Genomic DNA, 19,809 nt, shown 5'->3' with positions numbered 1-19,809 from the left:
AGGATTGCGGTGTGTGTGAGAATGAAAATGTGTATATCTGCGCATCCGCCGGTCCCAGAACTGAACGCCGTGAGGAGGAGGAAGCCACTGCTTTCAGGACGGAGTGTGTGCGCTTGAATGGGCGTTGAACAGCGGGGAGCTTAAGAGAAAGGGGGGGAAAACTGCAACAAAAAAACAAGAGAGAGCTGTTTATTTATTTATTTATTATTTATTTATTTATTATTTATTTTTAAGGAGGAGGATACACCAAAAGTGTGCTGAGACATTTCAGCTTTCCTCTCTGCAGCGCGACTCAGAGTGTCCTGCGACATTTGGAGAAGTTTGCTCTGCGCTCTCTGTCGCAGTCCACCTCCTCAGCCCAAGGTAAAGCATCCTCCTCTCTTAGCAAGAGTGATTGTCCTTATTTATTTTTATTTATTTATTTATTTATTTACCTGATGCTATTCAGTTTATTCAGCCCTGAGCTTTTTCCTTTTTCTTTCTTTCTCTTTTCTCTTTAGAAGTTTGTTTGGTTATAGACAATGAGAATGCACTGTAGAGAGCTGGATTGGTGCATGGATGAGTGTAGAGGGAGGGAGGGAGGGGTGATGGGGTGGAGATGGGGGGAGGGGGGTGTGATGGAGGAGGCTGTGGGGGAGGAGGGGGTAGTGTGTGTGGGGGGGGTTCTTCTCTACAGTCCAACTTTGTGTCCCCGCCCAGGCAAAGTCTGCTCTCTGCAGTGTCTGATTACATAAGAGCGGCCGATGTGTGGAGAATACAGAATAAGGGTCGGACAGGGTGGAACTGCCCCAGAACTGCCAACCCGAGAGTTAGACATGATATGAGGTGAGGTGAAGAGCCGCACATGACAGAGAACAGTTTATTAATGTTCATCATTTCCCAGCATATATCATGACCACCGCAACTACCAGCCTTGCCTAAAATGTAAAGTTACCTTCTTAAACGTAAAGAAGTAGACTTGATCCATGATTTTATTTACTTTACAAGATTACTGTAAGATCAAAGTGTATGCAGTACATCAAAGAACTGTCCTGAGTTTGCTCTATCTATCTATCTATCTATCTATCTATCTATCTATCTATCTATCTATCTGGCATTTAAGCTAGGTCAGCTGCTTTTTGCTGAGACAGCTTTTCTCCAGAGCAGCACTCACGTAGATGAGCTCCAGTCCCATAAATCTTGTGTCGCTTCTTTCCTTTGTGAAAATGCTAGGATGTGGATGAACCAAATCAGTTTTATCTTCTCATCTATATTAGTTTCTCCCTATGATTTTATGTGTCTGTGTGTGTTGTGCGTTCAGTCCTCATAGAAGGGCGGTTAAATCAGACCGGTCTGAGGTGAACGATAAGCAAACGCTAGCATTGTGCGTCCGATTCAATCAATCTCTTGGTGCTGCCACATGTAGAAATTCCCTCCCGGCACAATAGGATCTGCAGTGGTGTGATGAAAAAGGCAAGCAATTCAGGAGGTAATCTCATCGATTGCAGGGGATCAGGGAGAACAGCCGGTGAGGTATCAGACTGGGAACTGGAGGGCTGCAATTTATGCGTATGTATGTATAGCTTTTGCGGGCCAGGCATAATGAAGGCACTTGCTGAGATATAAAGCAGAGCCCACTGAAGGAGGCATCTCTCATGCGCACACATGCATGCGCACGTACACATCATTTACTGGATTCTGAATAGCGCTGGCCAGATGGTATTCTGTGTGTGTGTGTGTTTGTGTGTGTGTGTGTGTCTTTGCACAGGGCACTGAGGGGAACAACTCATCCACAGTATGTCTTTAAAGTGAATATCTAGTTGATGGCTCATGAAATTGAATCGGGTTTCCCTGTAGTAATAATGCTGCAGTTTCACACTGTGTATCAAAGTCATTCATGTGTGTCACTCACAATTACCACAGAGGGAATAAATACTATTATATAAAAAAACAGAAGAAGATTAAGAATAGAGAACTAACAAAGATGGCACGTTGGCGCAGTGGGTTGTATTATCTCCTCACAGCTCCACATTTACCCGGATCGATCCTGAGCTCAGGTTACTGTCTGTGGGGCATTTCAGATGTTCTCTAGTGACCGCGTGGGTTTTCTTTGGGTTCTCCGGTTTCCTCCCACCTCGTATCTTGCATGCATGTCTGACTCATGCCAAGTGATCGCAGGATTTGGATCGGCTGTGACCCTGAACAGGGTAAAGAAAGGATGAAGACAAAAAGAAATGCAAACAACGTTGTTAAAAAAAGAGAGAGATTTTCTTAAATTTTTTTATTAAAAAATGATTTTATTAATGGCTTAAAACATCATGGGCTGAGCATTAGAACATAATGATGTAGTTACATCAAAAAGCCTATTAGTTAGATTTTAGATAGCTAACTTATATTAATGCAAATGATAAACAGATCTTCTGTGGTATATTTTGATATAAATTACAAAAAGTAGTAACTTCCCTTTAAGTCAGGTTGCATCACACCAGCCTGTCCTTTCATTTTTTTATTCCTCATTTACCACAGCAATGTCATCCAAAACTATACACTATGAACAGCATTTTTTGTAAACACTTTTTTACTTATTACAAAATTGGTAATAGTTTTGTTTAATGTTGTGAAATGTCCACAAAGCGCGTTAGTTTCTGCTATCAATTACAGTAGCAGCTATAAACAATGAAATAAATTAACCAGAAATCCTTCTGGAACACCTGGAAAACTTTATCTGTAACTTTACTGGAACAGCTTTATCACTAATGGTGCAAAGCTTCTTCACTACTTCACTGGAGTCTAATTCTATAAACTGAAAGCAATTTTTTGTACTACAAGTTAAATTTTGTGTACTACAAGTTCTTGTATAAATCATTATAATAGAAATCATTTTTATTTTGAACAAGTGTGTTAATATTATCCATGTAGCCAACAGTAGTATCTGTGACTTACCTTCTTGATTACGTAGACCATTACTGTAAGTGTAAAGACAGTCTGCAAAGAAAATCTCAATTGATTAGGGGAATTTAAATGTCTTACAAAATGTTTTAAACACTCAGCCAAAATGTTTCATACTTGATGTAAGTATTTCTTAATATTTATTCGAAAATATATTTTACCCATTAAGGGAAAGCATGGTATAATATCGCTCAGATATTTTGATCCTGTGATTTAACGTTTAACAACAACTATTTTTATTTATTGCAAATGACTAAATGAAAAAATATTTATTATTAAATTGATTGTCTTATTGAAATAATATCAATCTATAAATTTCTTAATGTCTGCGATGGAGTGGCACCCTGTTCAGGCTGTAACCCTACGTCGTGCCCTAAGACCTCAGGCTCCTGGCCCCCTGCTCCCCTTAATGCAGGATAAGCGGTGTAAAAGACACATGACGAATGACAAAAGCTACATAAATAACTCTGTCACGTACAGTAACTCGAAAAGGCTTTATCCCAGTGCCAAGTGACTCAACATCGTATTATCTTACGTTTTACGCTTATGTTTTAAACACACTGTGGTTAATGTTCTCTCTTTTTTATATCTTATCTATAATAGCTCATTGTCATTAAGTATGATACAATAATGTGTATATGCTATGTACACTGTTATGGTTTACAGATTCGTCATGATTTATTTATTTATTTATTTATTTATTTTTCCCCGATTTTCTCCCTAATTTAGTCGTGGCCAATTTCTCCCCGTCACCAGGGGGCTCCCACATTAAGGCTACTACTATCATTTACTGCTTGCTTACTCACCATTAGGGGCGGAGAACCAGCGATCTCCGGATGATAGGGCGAGAACTTTACCACTGCGCCACTCGGAGCCCCCCATCTGTCATAATTTTAATTCAATTTTTGTCCACATATGATATTAAAATGTTCAAGCACTGTAATTATTGATCAAAATAAGGAAATTGTCAACTATGTTACCCACTAGTATACATAATCATGTTTAAGCTTTGAAACTAGCAGATATGGTGCGCCAAAGAAATTTACTTAATGTTTGTTCTGTTAAGAAAGATTCTTTTTTGTACTTTTGTACTTATATGAAATGTCCCCATATACTGCAGACATCTTTTTGAGATAGACTTTAAGGACGTATGTGACATAAGAAGAACGTATTAAAATCATTCTCATGGGTGGATCGGGAAACTGACGCAAGTGTTAATTTCCCCTAGGTATAAAGGCTTTTGGGACATCCTGTACAACATAAAATGAAGCAGTTTGATTTTGTTCTCAGTAAAATGTGGTATAACCAAGTTTCCATTATATAGCGTTTCTTTCTAAATTTGGCAAACAATGCTTAGATAATAAAACACTGAACTGATTTTGACGCCTAATTGTTGTAGCTTTAAAGGCAGATAAAGATGATATTTATAGTAACCAGTTATCGGTATCACCATCCATTTTTTCCATTTTTTTCCTTCTGACTGGTGCCCTTTACTCAGCTGTGTTTCATTTTGCATGCTGATGCCGTCCACTGCCATTCCATGTAGGATGTTTAATTCATGTCCATTTTTAAAGTCACTCTGTTCTCCATGTGACAGCACTTTCATTTTTCCCCGTCTTTAGTTTTAACAATCAGCTCCTCATGTCACAGCGTCCTAAACTCAGTAGCTCAACAATGATGTTAGGTGCACACTCGTGCTCAAACACCATGCTGGAGTTCCAATATCTCTAATAACTGCACTAAAACACGACTAACTTTGAATTCAGAAATCCTTTTATAATATTCACTACATGGATACTTTTACTCATGACTGTCTTAATGATGAATTATCTTTAGACGTGAATAATGTGAAAGCTGTAACGAAGGCAGGGCTGTAGCACATGATGTACTAATGGTTCATTGCCTCTGGGCTAAAAGAATTTCTGCTGACCAACAGAAAATTGGTGTGTGTGTGTGTTTGTGTGTGTGTGTGTGTGCGTGTGTGTGTCAGTCAATCTATGTGTGCTCCTGAATTCATTGATGACTGTGGCCTGCAGCAGCTCAGTCTGGCACAGTTACATATGGTCTCTGGTGCAGTGTGTACCCACTGTGTAACACACACATACACGCTGCACTGGCAGAGCCTTCATACACTGCTGCCAGATGCCTCTGTGGAATCATACATTTAAATGACTGGTTTTGATTTATGCCACATTGCTGTGTGCGCATGTGTGTGTGTGTGTGTGTGTGTGAGAGAGAAAGAGAGAGAGAGAGAGATGCATGGCATGAAGAAAAGCACTGCAAATGTTGCCGTGTGGTGATTATAAACGAGGACGGGAGGAGAAATTAATCAATGCTGAAGAGAATGAGCTAAACCAGACTCAACGAGATGGGTCCAGTTACAGCCTGAAGCCCTTTCCCCCCCTCAAATCCTATTTCTTTCTGCTACCCTTGAATGAGGAGGTGTTAAAGGAGGTGACCATATGGTATAAAGATCATGGGTAATCAATAAAGCAATAATCAATGCAGATGCTTTAGTGCCTGGTGAAAAGCTGATTATACTAGTTCTTTTTCCATTAGTAGCTTAAAAAGTGCTGAGATAACAATAACCCCTACTGGTGACATGTACAAGGGATGATTTGCCACTATGGTTACATTTCTTTAAGCTACAGATTGATAAGCATGTTGTAACAGTAAGCCTTTTAACACAGAGTAATCAAAAAGAAAACAAACAGGCAAGATTGGAAGGAAGAAAGGAAGGAAGAAAGGAGGGAAGGAAACATTAGTCAGTGATTTGTCATGTGAAATCATGCATGAGAACTCTAATTGAGGGAGGGAAAATGGCGCAAAGCCATGGAGCTCCAGCTGATTTACATTTTCCAGTATGTAGTAGAGTAGGTCCCCGGTGTACGATCGTTCAAGTTATGAATCTTCACAGTTACTAATGGAACACGGATCTAAGAACATCTAAGATGTGAAAAAATCGATGATCGATCTGGAAAATCTACAAGGAGATAGTGTTCACAGTCCAATACAGCTTGAAGAAAATGGCGTTTGTTCAAGCACACAGTAAACACCATGTAGCGTTTAGTGTTGTCTTCCTCCCAACCTCTTTCTGTCTTTGCCTTTGAACGAGGTCAGCTGACCACGCTGCGCCATTGTGATTACCCTCGTGATTTGGAGGCACAGTCCATCAGAGTATAATGTGGAACACCAAACCTGCGTTGTTGTTTTTTTATGCTTTACACTGTATTTCACTTTATGGGACTTACAAACAAATCCAACTTACGAACATGCTTCCCAAACAAAATTTGTTCGTAAGTTCACTGACATACTACTACAGGACATCAGACTTATTCTTTAGGTATATTTTTCCTGGTGTGTTGTTAATGGAATCTTTTCTGCAGAGGAAACTTAGATTACAGTTTTAACCAATGCTGAATAAAAATATGAAAATGCAATAAGATTAAAGGCCAAAATTAAATACTGTGCTGTTGAAAGGGATGCACAATATTGGCTAAAATTACAGTCTTTATTGAAGGGTGGCAGTGTGGCATAGTGGTTAGCTCTGTGGCCAAGCACCTCCACAGTCGAAGGATTAATTCCTGCCAGGAGTTAATTAATTCGTGCATGAAGTTTGCATGTTTTCCCCTTGCTTGGTGGGTTTCCACGCACAGTCCAAAAACATGCAGATTATGTTAATTGGCACTCTCAAATTGACCGTAGTGTCCTGAGACACTGAGATGGATTGACACCCATATCAGTGTTAATCCTGTCTTTTTAATTATTATTTTTTTTAAATATATTGTAATTAATTAATTTATAACTTTATCCTGGTTAGGGATGCAATGGCTCCCAAACCTAGCCCACACTGTGTGCGAGTAAACTTAAGAGATGACAAAAAAAAGACAGTACATCTTTAGAATTATTTACCCCTAGGTGCAAATTATGCTTGTGATTGAGGTGGTATGTACAACGTACATGTTAATTATATGTTACCACCTCTACCAAATGATAAAAAGCCCTTAATGCCTGGTCACACTACGGGGAGGATCACAAAGTTCCCATCCAATCCAAAAAATATCAAAGAAAGCAGCATTTATCAAGTTTGTGCTTCTTCCTAGCTATGTCCCTTTAAGGTTCTTAATGTGTCTAACATATTATCCCTTTGTTCCTATCACACACTTGATGATGCGCACACCATGTCCAATGAGATCGAACCAAGTTATCACTATGTCCGATCACCACGCTCTTACCAGGCACTTATCACTACTACTACATTGTCATTGTGTTTGGTGGGTTGGTTTAAATACCGAGACACACACAGTCCTTTTGTTTTTATCATATGCAGGTGTTAGCTTCATTGTTAACTGGTCAATGCCATTATTACTATGTAATTACTAAATTCTTCCTCTATCTTACTTTTACCAATTTCTCCACAGTTTTCTTTTAAATAATTCATCAATCATGTAGAGTGTAGTCAAAATACATATATAAAAAAGTGTATATAAAAATAAAATAATTCAGTGTATATATAGGTGAATGAGGATGAATATCAGTGGATAGACTTGTGCAAATTAAGATGTACAAATGAGTTACAGCAATTGAAAATGACAGCAGTGCAAAAGTGAGTGGTGCAAGACTGAGATAGGGAAGCTCAATATAGATAAGGGTACTTGATGAGTAGATAAATAAATATGACTGTAACCGTGAGTCTGTTATGAAGGAGAGCTACATGTACAACTGAAGATGAGTTAAAGCAGCATATTGCGCTGGAAACAAAGGATTTCCTGAGTCTGTCTGTAGAGCAGCTCTGTGATAGACATCTGCCACTGAACATGCTCTTCTTCTTGGCAAAAGCTTTATACAGAGGGTGACTGGTGTTTGGACAGTATTTCGTTCAAAGCCCTCCTTTCCAGCACAAGCTCCTGCAAGTCCATCTTAAAGGCAACAACAGATTTTGCTCTCCTAACCACCTTGTTCTCAAACTCAAAGGTGTCCATGCATTTAAGATTCCCTTCCCAGCACACTACAGCATAGAAAGAATACTGGCCACATCTTATTTCCAATTATTTAAGTACAAAGTGAGAACTTGGCTTAGTGTGCATGAGGTGTAATTCAGAATTTCTACTCTGGAGCTATGGATGGTCGCCATAACTCCATGTTCTTTAAGAAGTGATGGCGATTCAAGATGGCTCCAAACAGCTTCAGCAGCATCTTTTTATGCTGTAAATAAATTTTTTTTTAGATCATTCAACATACAGACATATCAGCTTGTTAAATCTAAAACATTGGCTATTGAGTTCTACAATCAAAATACATGACCCATCATGACTAGTTGACTAAGTTGCTGCCAACAAAAACCTGAACACTGAGGCATCCAAGGTTTCACACAGAGGTCACAAGTGAAGTAATTATGAGCTCCCATCTACCACCTCCAAGGTAAGTTTATTGCAGCACAACAATCTGATCCTTTTGGGAAGTGAGAGCAAACCTGGCAACCCACTCAGAAATAAAGAGAACGTTCAAAACACCACACAGACAGTAACATGAGCTCTGGAGTTGTAAGATGCCTTCCTCGCACCAGTTATAGTAGTAATTAAATCATTTACATAATAAAGCATTATTTTGTTAAATTTTATAAACAAAAGTTGAAAAAAGACTTCACGTGAAGCCATTCTTAATCTCAGCAAAGATGGATGCATGGATGGATGGATGAATGCCATAACAGTATAAATCCATCCAAATTGAATCAATAATGATCAATAAGCCATGTCAATGCATTTCATTCAGCAGATTATGTTTAATTAATTGACTAAGCCAAAAATCTCTATATTCATTCTAATGTCATAACAAGAACCAAAAGAGCTTGCGTTTAAGTAGTTTTCTTAATGAGCCTAATTTAAGAAATGAATATCAATGTAGCAGAATTAGTGGAGTGCTTTCTCTACTCCAAGCAGCGCATGTAAATGCTGTAAGAAAGTTAAATAGCAAAGTTAACACACGTCAGGCTTAGAAGGTGAAGGTGGATGTAAATGCAAATCTTTATTTTACTGAAATACAAACAAAACATTAATCAGCAAGAAAATAATATTCTTATATTTCTCATATCTCAAATAATATTCTTAAATAATATTCTCTTTGGGTGAAGAAAAACTGAAACATGACAATGAATGACACGCACAACATAAGCTTGACAATGAAACACTAAAAACAGGATACTGCTGGTAAAAAGGACACAATGAGATACAGGTTAAAGTGATCAGTGATGTAATGAAGTTACATGATAAAAACCCTCAAATTACAAACCGCAATCAGTAAAGAGAACTGGACCGTCATTCAAGAGGTCTCCTCACTTGTGAGGTCTTTTAAGCCAATAATAAAGTATCTATTCTTTATACTGTAGCTAAGGCTTATGGTGACTTATAAGGTAACGCATGAGAACTGTGTAAAGTGAAGTTAAAAGCTAACATGATGCTAGTTGGGGAGCAAAGTTTAAGGCAGAGCCAGAGATGGAAAGGAAATACATGAAGCAAGTTGGGGATTAAAGCCATGGAGCCAGAGGGGGGAGCAAAATCTTCCATGATGCCAGAGGGGATAGACATTCTACATGAAGCAAGAAAGTAGCGTGACATTCACCACAAAGCACAGGTGAGGAAAGACTTCGTAAGTGGAACCCTTGAGGAAGAACAACCCCCCAAAGAGACATGGAGGAAATGATGTCTAAAGTGCAGCCCGGTGATGTCCAGAATGGGAGATGTCATCCAAGGTGAAGCTGTGAGCCTAATGGTTTCCTCAGTGGAGTTAAAGATTTCATCTCCAGAGTCACGGGTCAAGAAGGAGTGGGCACTGCAGATTTTTTTCTGTGGCTTACAAGACGTCCTCTTTGTCCTCCATTTTAGCCATTACTTGTGAACCTGCTTAGTCATTCTCTGGCTTGATTATGATTTGCGAGGCTGGGCTATTGACCCTTGGTTGAGTTGGAGAGCCCAATCCATCAGCTTCTGGCTTGGGCACAGCTGTAAAGCTCCGGTGTGCTAGCTCCCCAACACAAATGCTTTGCAGGAGCTCAGTCATGAGTTGTTCTAGTTTGACCCAGAGTCAATCAAGCCACCTTTGGTTCTGGTTCTATGTCTCCCACATTTTTGATCAAGCTTTCGTTCAGGTTTCAGAGGCTAAGGAGTATGCAAAAAAAAAAAATATATATATTATATTATATAAAATATTATATATATATTAGCAAAATATAAGGACAATTTTACAAACTTTGAACAAAACAGAAGCTTGACAATGAAATGCTTAAAACAGGAACTTATATGATATACAGATTAATTGATATGTCATGTGCATTGCCTGATGGGAAATTATTGCCTGAAATTTTAAATCCGGAATCCATAAAGATCACCAGAAACTGATTTTTTTTTCGGTGATGTTATTTTTTGCTACCACGACAACACAAAATTAGTTGAAATAGGTTTGGTAATTTTAGGACAGAAGACAAATGTATCCCATTACTTTATTTGTTCCCTTTTTTCCAGGTTCTTGTCAAGAACTAATGTATTATTCAGCAATAATCATTTTTATGATTATGCTAATGTTGTTTTGGCAGCCTGAAAGCCATATCCATAAATACACCACTACAATTTGTGTTACTGTTTAATGCAGATAATTTGAATATTTGTCTTTAGTTATAACTTTTGGCGTGTAGAAAAAAAATCAATGCAGGTTTTACCGTGCAATTCGCTCTCATATTAAATAATTAATTTGTTTATCTCCAAAGTACTAGACAAAAAAAAAAAAAAACACGTTCAATATGTATAAAATGCATTCTAAAAAAGATCTTTACTATCAACAGGACTCAACTAAATAATGTATAACTTATTCTATAAGATTCCCGTCGATATGCCAGTCCCCTTACCTCTGTAGGGAAGCATGGCTCTGCATTTTAATTCAGCCATTTGGCATTTGCTTCTGTTGTAGACTCATTAATGTGTGATTGATGATGCGTGCAAACACCATGATCAAATTACCAGCTCAAACCACGAGCCAATAAAGTCAGGAGACCAGCTGCAGGAATCTCCAAGTTGCTGCATAATGAGTTGTACAATCCTGCTGCCCTCTTCTGGTATTCCACTATTAAAGAGAAGCTAATTTTCAGAAACGCCCCCAGAATGCTTTCCCAATCTGCTGATTCTGGATTTTTGTTTTTAGCTCATCACTGTACATGTGAATAATTCCACAACCAAGGATAGCTATTATAAACATACAGTATATGAGAGCTTTGCAGTCCTCTGCATATTAAACATATGGTCGTTTATGTGTTTCTCAAAATACCAATGCATGCTAAATAGGTTTGATCTAGTCTTTCTGTGGGCTAAGCCTTTTACAGGGTGTTCAGTCAACCTGACCCAGATCTAGATACTCTAGACACTCTAACTCCAGGGTTGATAAAGTGTCTCTCACCTTCCTACCTACAGTATCCCCAGACCACCTGAGCATACTATTTTGGGTGCCTGAAAGGGTAACAAAGTAAGTGTGTGTGACGGTGCATGCGATTGTGTGTGTGTGTGTGTGTGTATGTGTGTGTGTCACAGAGCCACAAAGGGTGTTAGAAAGAGTACATGTGGGCCAGGGTGCCTGACTGGCCTAATTTGTTCGACCTTCGTGCAGAAGGAAAAAAAAATAAGAAACGCACTGCAGAGGAGAACGCAGCCTAATTTGTGATACACGCTTCTGCCACCAAAAGGCTACGACTCTTCCTAACAACTCCCTGGCCTCTACAGTCAGCTTGAGTCAAATTGATCTGCTCAGCTGCTCATGAAACAACAGAACTCCATCACACCTTAACTGCAGTGCGGGTATTGATTGGTGTTACTATTAACAATGGTGGGGGGATAGGCACTTTATTTTCAGGGGTTGATAAGTGCTTTCAAGGACCAGTAATGTCTCAGGCTTAGTCATTTCTGTTTTTCTGACACGACTAGGTCTGTTATTTTTATTTCACGTTTGCCGATCAAGTCACATATCACATGTCAACATTACGCATGCTTGCTGTATAAGCCTTACTGGTTTGGGGTTTGTTATTTCGTGGCAGAGTATTTTTTTATCCATCTTTTAATTTTTTTATACTGATCAGGGTCAAGTTTAATTATATCCTTTACACACACACATATACATATACACACACATATGAGCACAGTCATGCACACCTAAGGGGTAGTCTTATCATAGTTTTCTACCAGTCAGTATCCATTAAGCTTAGCTAAAGATGTTCTCAGTTACAGTGGAGCTGTGAATCACTAAACCGTCGTGCTGCCCATGTCAGATCATACAGTATGTAATTGTTTGCATTCAATGTTTGCCTGAAATTTGAAATCCGGAATCCATAAAGATCACCAGAGTTTTTTTTTTCCGACAATGTTATGCCAGGCCTTTACTGCAGCTGTCTTCAGTACCTGCTGCTTCTAGGGGCATTTTGTCTTCAGCAAGATATTCATTATTAAATTTTAACTCCAGTGTACTGTTAGACAGCTAAAATAACAATAACTGTGTCGATGTTAAATTATTTTTGGTGGTGACGTTGAGGCTCTAAATATCACTGGATTGTATTAATAAGTAGTGGAAAGTCTTTTCTACTGACACAATAGTGTGTTTAACAGCTCTGGGGAAAGTTATGCCCAGGGATCATTCACATTTCCATTTTTTGATCAAGAACCCAATTAAAAGAAACTAGATCAGGCGATGCCAGTGGCTTTCCTGTAAGAAAATCTTTTAACCTGACTACCCAACCTGCTGGAAACGTGCAATTTGTTTTACAAAATAATCAAATATGGCTGCTGTTACTATTTTAATGTGAAGTTTGATTACATTAAAACAAGCCACAGTGAAGTGAAGTGTACATGCTATTTTTTAGTTTTTTGTTAGTGCTACATTATTGTGGCAGTTTATCAATAAAAATGGAAACGTTTCTGTCTACCTCTGCGGTTTCCTTAGTGACATTCAGTGACTGAATAGAAGTCATCATTTATTTACTAAATTATACTAAACGTATATTGGTCCAGACATGTGGTTGTAGAACATGCATAAGGTCTATTTGGGGTCATTTGTCCAAAAAAGCGCAGGTCTGTCTGTGTGGAGCTTACATGTCCTTTTTATGCTTGGTAGTCCGGTATCCAAACATGCAAAATATTTCTATTCCTATTCCACTATAGTGTGTTAAAAAGTGTGTGACTGTGTGGTGTGTGTGTGTGTGTGTGCGTGCTAGCGTACCCTAGAATCCAATGGCACTAGTGTGTATATCACCTGTTGTGTCCCCTTGTGTCACCTGGTGCCTTGTGTCACCTGGAATAGTCTCCACACCTTCGAAAAAGGCTAAATTATTACTTTATAAATATGAGCTGTCAAATCATAACCAGACAAATAATTGATAAATTGTTTTTGTTTGTTTAATGTTAATTTAACCACTTATTGTTTGTGATGACATAATAACTGATTCGAGCTGGAATTCCAACCTTGTCTTGCATTTATAAGTCATAGAAGTAAAAAAATATTATGCAGGGAAAAAAAATAATTGTCTGCTTTAAACAAAATGCATCATGCATAAGCAATATATATATCTATGAGTACACTAATAATAAATGAGTTTCATTTAAGAAAAGGAAGTTAGAATTTTTATTAAACTACTAGGCACAAAACAGTCAAAGAAATCCAAAAAGGCCACGGGAAATGACAATTAAAGTGATACTTAAAGTTTCTATCATATCAGTAATTAATTTTTCTTAAATAATTGAAATGATAATTTAAAAAATAGACTGTCATAACAAACATGCAACTTCTTGCATAAACAATTTGCAAATTAAGCGCCTTAAACCAATGTATTGCATGATGTTAGCACCATAACCAGTGTTGTTTTTAAAGTAGAATAAATGTCTTATGGCATATCATATTTGAATATGACTTTAATTAAAGTGTAAAGTCACAGGAGGGACAGTGAATCTGGTTTGGTTTACAATCCTCAGGGTATATAAAAAATGTTTCAAAGCAAATTAATAAAAGCCAGCATTATTCGAATTAAACCTGTAAGCCGTATCCTCTGAGCTATGGTAATCGAGCATGATATGTTTATTTGGACCGTGTGTTGAAGTGTTTCGCTCACATCAGCATGAAAGCAAGCATATATTCTTTCAGCAGATAAATATTGGTGGTTTTGGATGGAAGGTCATAGTGAAATGTATCTGAAAAGAATGAACAGATTTGTGTTTACTCCATTACCGGGCTTTTAGATTGTTTTTACTAAAGGAAGTCAGGTCAGAAAATCTTATGAGAAACCAGGCCTCTTTAATGAAGATGCAAACAAAAAGCCTTCTAGTGTCAAATAAAAAGACTAGTAGTTTAAGCTTATGACATTATATTGTGAAAAAGTAGTGTTGGAAATACAGGTGTTTGTGTCTCTGGAACCTACCCTAGACAGCTGCTTTCTATCAACAACCTCACAAATGTGTTTCCTAAAAGGGTTCCCTGTCCACTTCCTCATTACTTCTGCATTACCCAGGACATATTATTCAGCTTTTTCCTATCGCTACAGTGAGTTACATTGTACCTGCTATCTCATCTACACTAAAGTCTACTTTATATGATTCTTCTGATCTTATCCTTATCTGATGCTCAGACCACTTCATTTTTTATATTTCCTAACCTCTCTTGCACTCCCTGCTTATTCCATCATTATACTCACTAACAGTCCAGAAACACAAATAGGACCAAATCTTCTAGATAAAACATTGCACATACTGTCTCGTACCATACAAACACTTGAGCCATGGCAACCATCCCTTCAGATACATTGTTCATATACAGAGTTCTGTAATGTCTTTATTTTTTCTTGGCCTTTGTCCATTTTATACTAGGCCATATCAGAACATTTCATCTGCAAGGTCTGTCCTGATGCCCTTGTTGCAACCCTCCCATTCCTAACTGGGCTTGGGACTGGCACAGCATGCAGTGACTGAGCATAGGGATAAGGGTCAACCCAGGTGAATTTCACAAGATGTTGAAATCATTCCTTTGAGATTCTGGCTCTAGTTGACATGTTGTTGATAAATTCCAGAGGATTTTTATGGTGCACATTTATGCTATGAATCTTGTTTTTGCCCACATCCAAAAGATGTGGACTGGTGACCACTTACACCAATAAAGAACACAGTTTAAGACTTAAGGCTTTTGTTTTGTGACTTAATGCTTAATGCTTTAATGCTTCATTATCATGCTTGAAGGAGCAATTAGAAGATGAGAAATTGTAGCCATGTAAACGTACACAAGGTCACTGGTCAAGACACAGTACTTAAATAGGCATTGTTTTTTTTTTTTCTTTCCTTTAACTCACTTTGATTTGACTCCACCATTGGGTTGCTTTTACAGGAGATGTACAGATTTTAAATTATTTTCATAATTTATTTCAGTATGTATTACACAGTGGATGGTTTGTTGGTAAGCATTGTCACAGATGAACCAACGTGGACAGCCCCCGAAATCTACACACCATGTGACTTACGCCAACACTGGTAAGGTATACAGGGAGGGGGTTTGGGTAGTTCTGGGTTTATGACAAAATCCAAAAGTAAAATTTAGTTCAAAACATGTCAGTACGGAATTGCCAATAGATTTGTGGTATGAGACAGAAAAAAAAATGGCAATGATCCCGATGTGTCGTTCATGCTATATTTATAATGCCAGTTCAAGAAATTTGTCTGCCCAAATATGCCTTAAAAACTTACTGTAAAAAGAACTACAGCTAGAGATGTGAAGAGATTGCAGGGGAAATACACTGTACTTCTCAGCAAAACTGCTGTCATTGCTTTTCAGCTGTAATTTTTTAAGTAAGAGGGTAAAAGGATGCACTTTAGTAAAGGCTTATCCATTCGTAGCTCACAGTTTCTCCGGATAAATAGTGCACTAAGAGCATGTTTTTTAAAAACAATCCGAATTTAATTACTTTCTGTTTTTGTCTGTAAATCAATCAGTGCTGGTGCTGAGTCATAAATGAAAATTAGAACTATACTGAATTCATTCTGATCAGTGCCTGTGGTTCGGCGGTTAGTGCTGTTGCCTCAGAGCTCCAGGATTCCCGATTGAGTGCTGAGATACTCACACTACGTTTTGTGCAGTGTGAATTTTAAATGTTTTCCGTCAGGTTTCCTCCTACCAAAAACCATGTACTGTAGTAGACTTGGCGATTCTACACTGTGTGTGTGTGTGTGTGTGTGTGGTGCCCTGTAATAGACCAGCATCCCATCCGGGATGTATTCCTGCTTTCACAGGGTCCTAGGATCCCAGTGTGGATTCATTGTTAAGAATAAAACAGTTAATGGAAAAAATTGATAAAAGAGAAGTTTATCAAGTCCTCAGCTGCCTGAGGCGAATCGCAAGTCCATATGAATGCATAGCATAAAGATGTGTGCAGTGTGTCTGCTTTGGCTTGGGGCAGGGCTTATTTTCAGGCTAGTGAATATAAAAAGAAGCTGGTGATGACTTTGGTTTAAAATGGCTGCTACTACAGTTTTTCTTCTTTTTTAAAGTGTCAGAAACCACAAGAGCCATTCTGGTTAAGCTTAGTTACTTTACGATGTAAGTGGTAATGAGTTATTGTCTACATTTGCCCTAAATCAAACATAAATTCAAAAATAAAAACACTAAATTTCTTGACTAATGAACTGTGTTAGTTTAAATTGTAAAAAAAAAATATAAAAAAATTATAGTGGTATACTGTAATAAAATAATACGTTTTTAATGCGTTACCTTTGACTGCAACCAATGCATTATCACATTAAACTCGATGTGCTATAAGGAGGGATGCATTGTTCGTGTCCTCTGTTTGTTGCGTCGGTGAGTGAGCACAAAAGAGAAAGTCCTGCCTGCGCCCTCTAGCTTCACATTTCCTTGTTAAACCCCTGCATTGCAGCAGTACTTGCAGAAGCAGAAGGCACACGATTGAGAGAGAGAGTGAGAGAGAGAGAGAGAGAGCAGCTTTTATCTCTCCTCCCCACACTGGGAGAGAAAATGAAGTGTGGCGCAAATAACATCCATGAGAGGCTCAGGACACAAATGGCCTTCACCATGGCAAATTCCAGTATATCCCTTTAACCTCCATGTTTGTTCTGCGGTTGTTTTACACTCAGTCAGACAACAGAAGGATTTTGTCGACTTACCACTTCATACTCATAATAAATAACCGAGCCATGGCATGGAATTTGCTCTTACAAATTGGGCTCTCAGAGATCTTGTGCGTCTGTGATTTAGAATTATAAATCATTTATTGACCTTTCTGATTCCGACCCCTTCCATATGACTAAACACTGAAACATTTTAAAGAATTTTTCCCACACTCTGTTATTTCAGGCGTCTCCTCCAGTCAATATGATCCGATTCTTCAAGATAATACGCAGAGTGTCATAACAGTTATTATAATTTTGACCTCTGAAATTTGATATCAATAAAGGGTTCAATGTGCTCAAAGAGAAACTGATGAAATCCACAATGTTATCAGTGATTTTAATTTATTACTATTATAGAACTGAAATTGGCTGTCATATGATTTTAGAAAAGCTAGGAGGAAAATCGTACATCTGCTTTATTTCATCTCTATTATGTTAGAATTTGCTTTGCCATTAGCCAGAGGCAGGAAAAAAAATCTTAGCTTGAAAGCAAAATGTCAACAGACCTTTAAAAAAGCAAGCAAATAAATTGCACAGATTGCAACAGAAAGGTGTGACATAGTGTACTACACATATAACAGAAAGAGCAAAATTGTATTACATATATTTGAGATGTACAGCATTTACAGCATTCACTATCCTTCAGCTTCCATTACACTATTATATATTACGATCATCTTAGTTTATTTTAACATTTAGAATGTGAGTGTACTGTATGTGCCAAGCATTTCCTGCTTTACTTCATTGTCACTGCTGAAATGCTGGCCTCCCAGGAGCTCCATAGATATCCCACACAGGTGGAACTGGCTTGGAGTAAGGTCAGGGTTATACAGGATGGGTATGACAATAACTCCTTAATTCCTTTAAAGTGCAAGTGGTGCAGGTATGAGATTGTGCATTGTCTTTCAAAAACAACGTTTTTAATGATTAAACCAACGATAAACCAACGAATGATTTTCCATTAAAAGAAACGCCCATTAAAGGAGTTCCTGGTAAGCCAGAATTTCAAACGTGTAGCAGGCAGTCCGATCACGGGTCTGGTGTACTGAGAAAACTTTTTACCTTGATGGTATCCGAGCACAAGAGGAACAATGGGATGAGTGCATTAGAGTTTTTACTAGCACAACTGCTGTTCTGCAAAAGTCCTGGTTTGACTTGAAGATCATATGTGCCGGCTGATAGATTGACTTTATTAAATTGTCTCTAGGAATAAGTAAGTGTGTTAATGTATGTTCACAGTGCTCTGTACAGTATGTGGGTGTAAACCTCATGGTTTCACAAAATACAGTTTTTAATTTATAATTTAACGATTCTGAATTGCTGAATCTGATATCACACAATTATACAGTATAGTATGTGACCAGTTTTATTAAGAATGTGGAGCTGGCCTACTGTAATTCATAAATATTGATAATGAAAATAATTTTTCATATTTATCATATTTACAGTCAAAATATGTGTTATACACAAAAGTTTTTTGCCCTTTTTTAATTTATAATTAAGTGTAATCTATGCAGTGATTTTGTTGCCTTCAATCACTTAAGTCATTGCTTTTAAAGATCAATGAATTGATGTGTGAATGTTATATTCCTAGTGCCCAACCCAAGCCTGGAGCCCCAATCCAAGGTGTGTTCCCTTCTCCAGTGTTCCTGTGACTGGCTGTAGATCCACCTCAACTTAGAGAAGACGAATGAGTGATTGGCATACTTGTCAGCTGGCTCACTCTGTCTTCTACAAGAGTTTCTTCTATAGGAACAGGTCATTTATATTCTCATCAGGGTGACAGATAATGCACGACAACAATCTAGTTTCTCGCCAGCTGTTTTTGTGCTAAAACAAAAAACATTTTTGGCAAAGCCAATGCTGCGATGGACCGCTGACTATTTTAAAAGCATACCCTATAGTGTATATGCATACATAACCGCCACACACCCACGCACACAAACAGACATATGCATACATCTTTCTAAACAAAGAAGGAACCCCGTTTTCTGTGGAATAAATCATATGCCAATCAATAGGGGAGTCTCAGTGCTGAGAGCATTGGGTCTGGTCATGATTGCGAAATGTGATTGTGTCAACGCTTCACAGCCAAGAATCAAATGACTTCTCACTGGGAGGATGGAATATGTCTGAACATATCGTGGAAGATAGAAGATATCATAATACAATTTCCTATAGACAGACAGACAAACAGATAGATAGATAGAATGGATAGATAGATAGAATTCTAAAATGAAATAATAGATCAGATAATAATATGCTCAATGTTAATTAATATATGAGTCTTTTAGTCAGAGATAAAGTGGCCATGCCGCATAATTTCTGACAATTATTTATTCATAAAGATGTCTTACTACCAGACTACTCACGTTAATCCTGTGCCAAAATTAGACCTGTTCACAGCGTTTTGGGTTAATTAGATGGAAGTGAGCACACACATTTATGCATTATACTCTATATAGGGCAAATGTGGATGTGGGTTATGTTATCGTGCTTTTAGCAGTGACTCAGAGATTAAAAGGATCGCACGTCACCTATTAAATATAATAAAATCATCACTATTCTTGACTTTCTGAACATTTTTTTTTTTTTACATTTACATGGCTGATGAATCATTGCATTATAGGTATAGGGTATGGGTATAGGTACAGGTATAGCAACTGTATAGGAATAAGTGTGGATCATGAGC

General features: G+C 37.9%; 1 protein-coding gene across 1 annotated transcript in view; it reads left to right on the top strand.

The window, feature by feature from the left end:
* Positions 1 to 19,809, top strand: part of LOC128526544 (synaptotagmin-2) — a 55,365-nt gene continuing 35,556 nt past the window's right edge. Inside the window, exon 1 of the mRNA XM_053498509.1 lies at positions 1 to 363. The gene's annotated coding sequence lies outside the window, so the exon portion shown is untranslated. The remainder of the gene's footprint in view (positions 364 to 19,809) is intronic.

Source organism: Clarias gariepinus, chromosome 6 (genome assembly GCF_024256425.1).
Source record: "Clarias gariepinus isolate MV-2021 ecotype Netherlands chromosome 6, CGAR_prim_01v2, whole genome shotgun sequence".
NCBI lineage: Eukaryota > Metazoa > Chordata > Actinopteri > Siluriformes > Clariidae > Clarias > Clarias gariepinus.
This window is presented reverse-complemented; position numbering and strand designations above follow the sequence as displayed.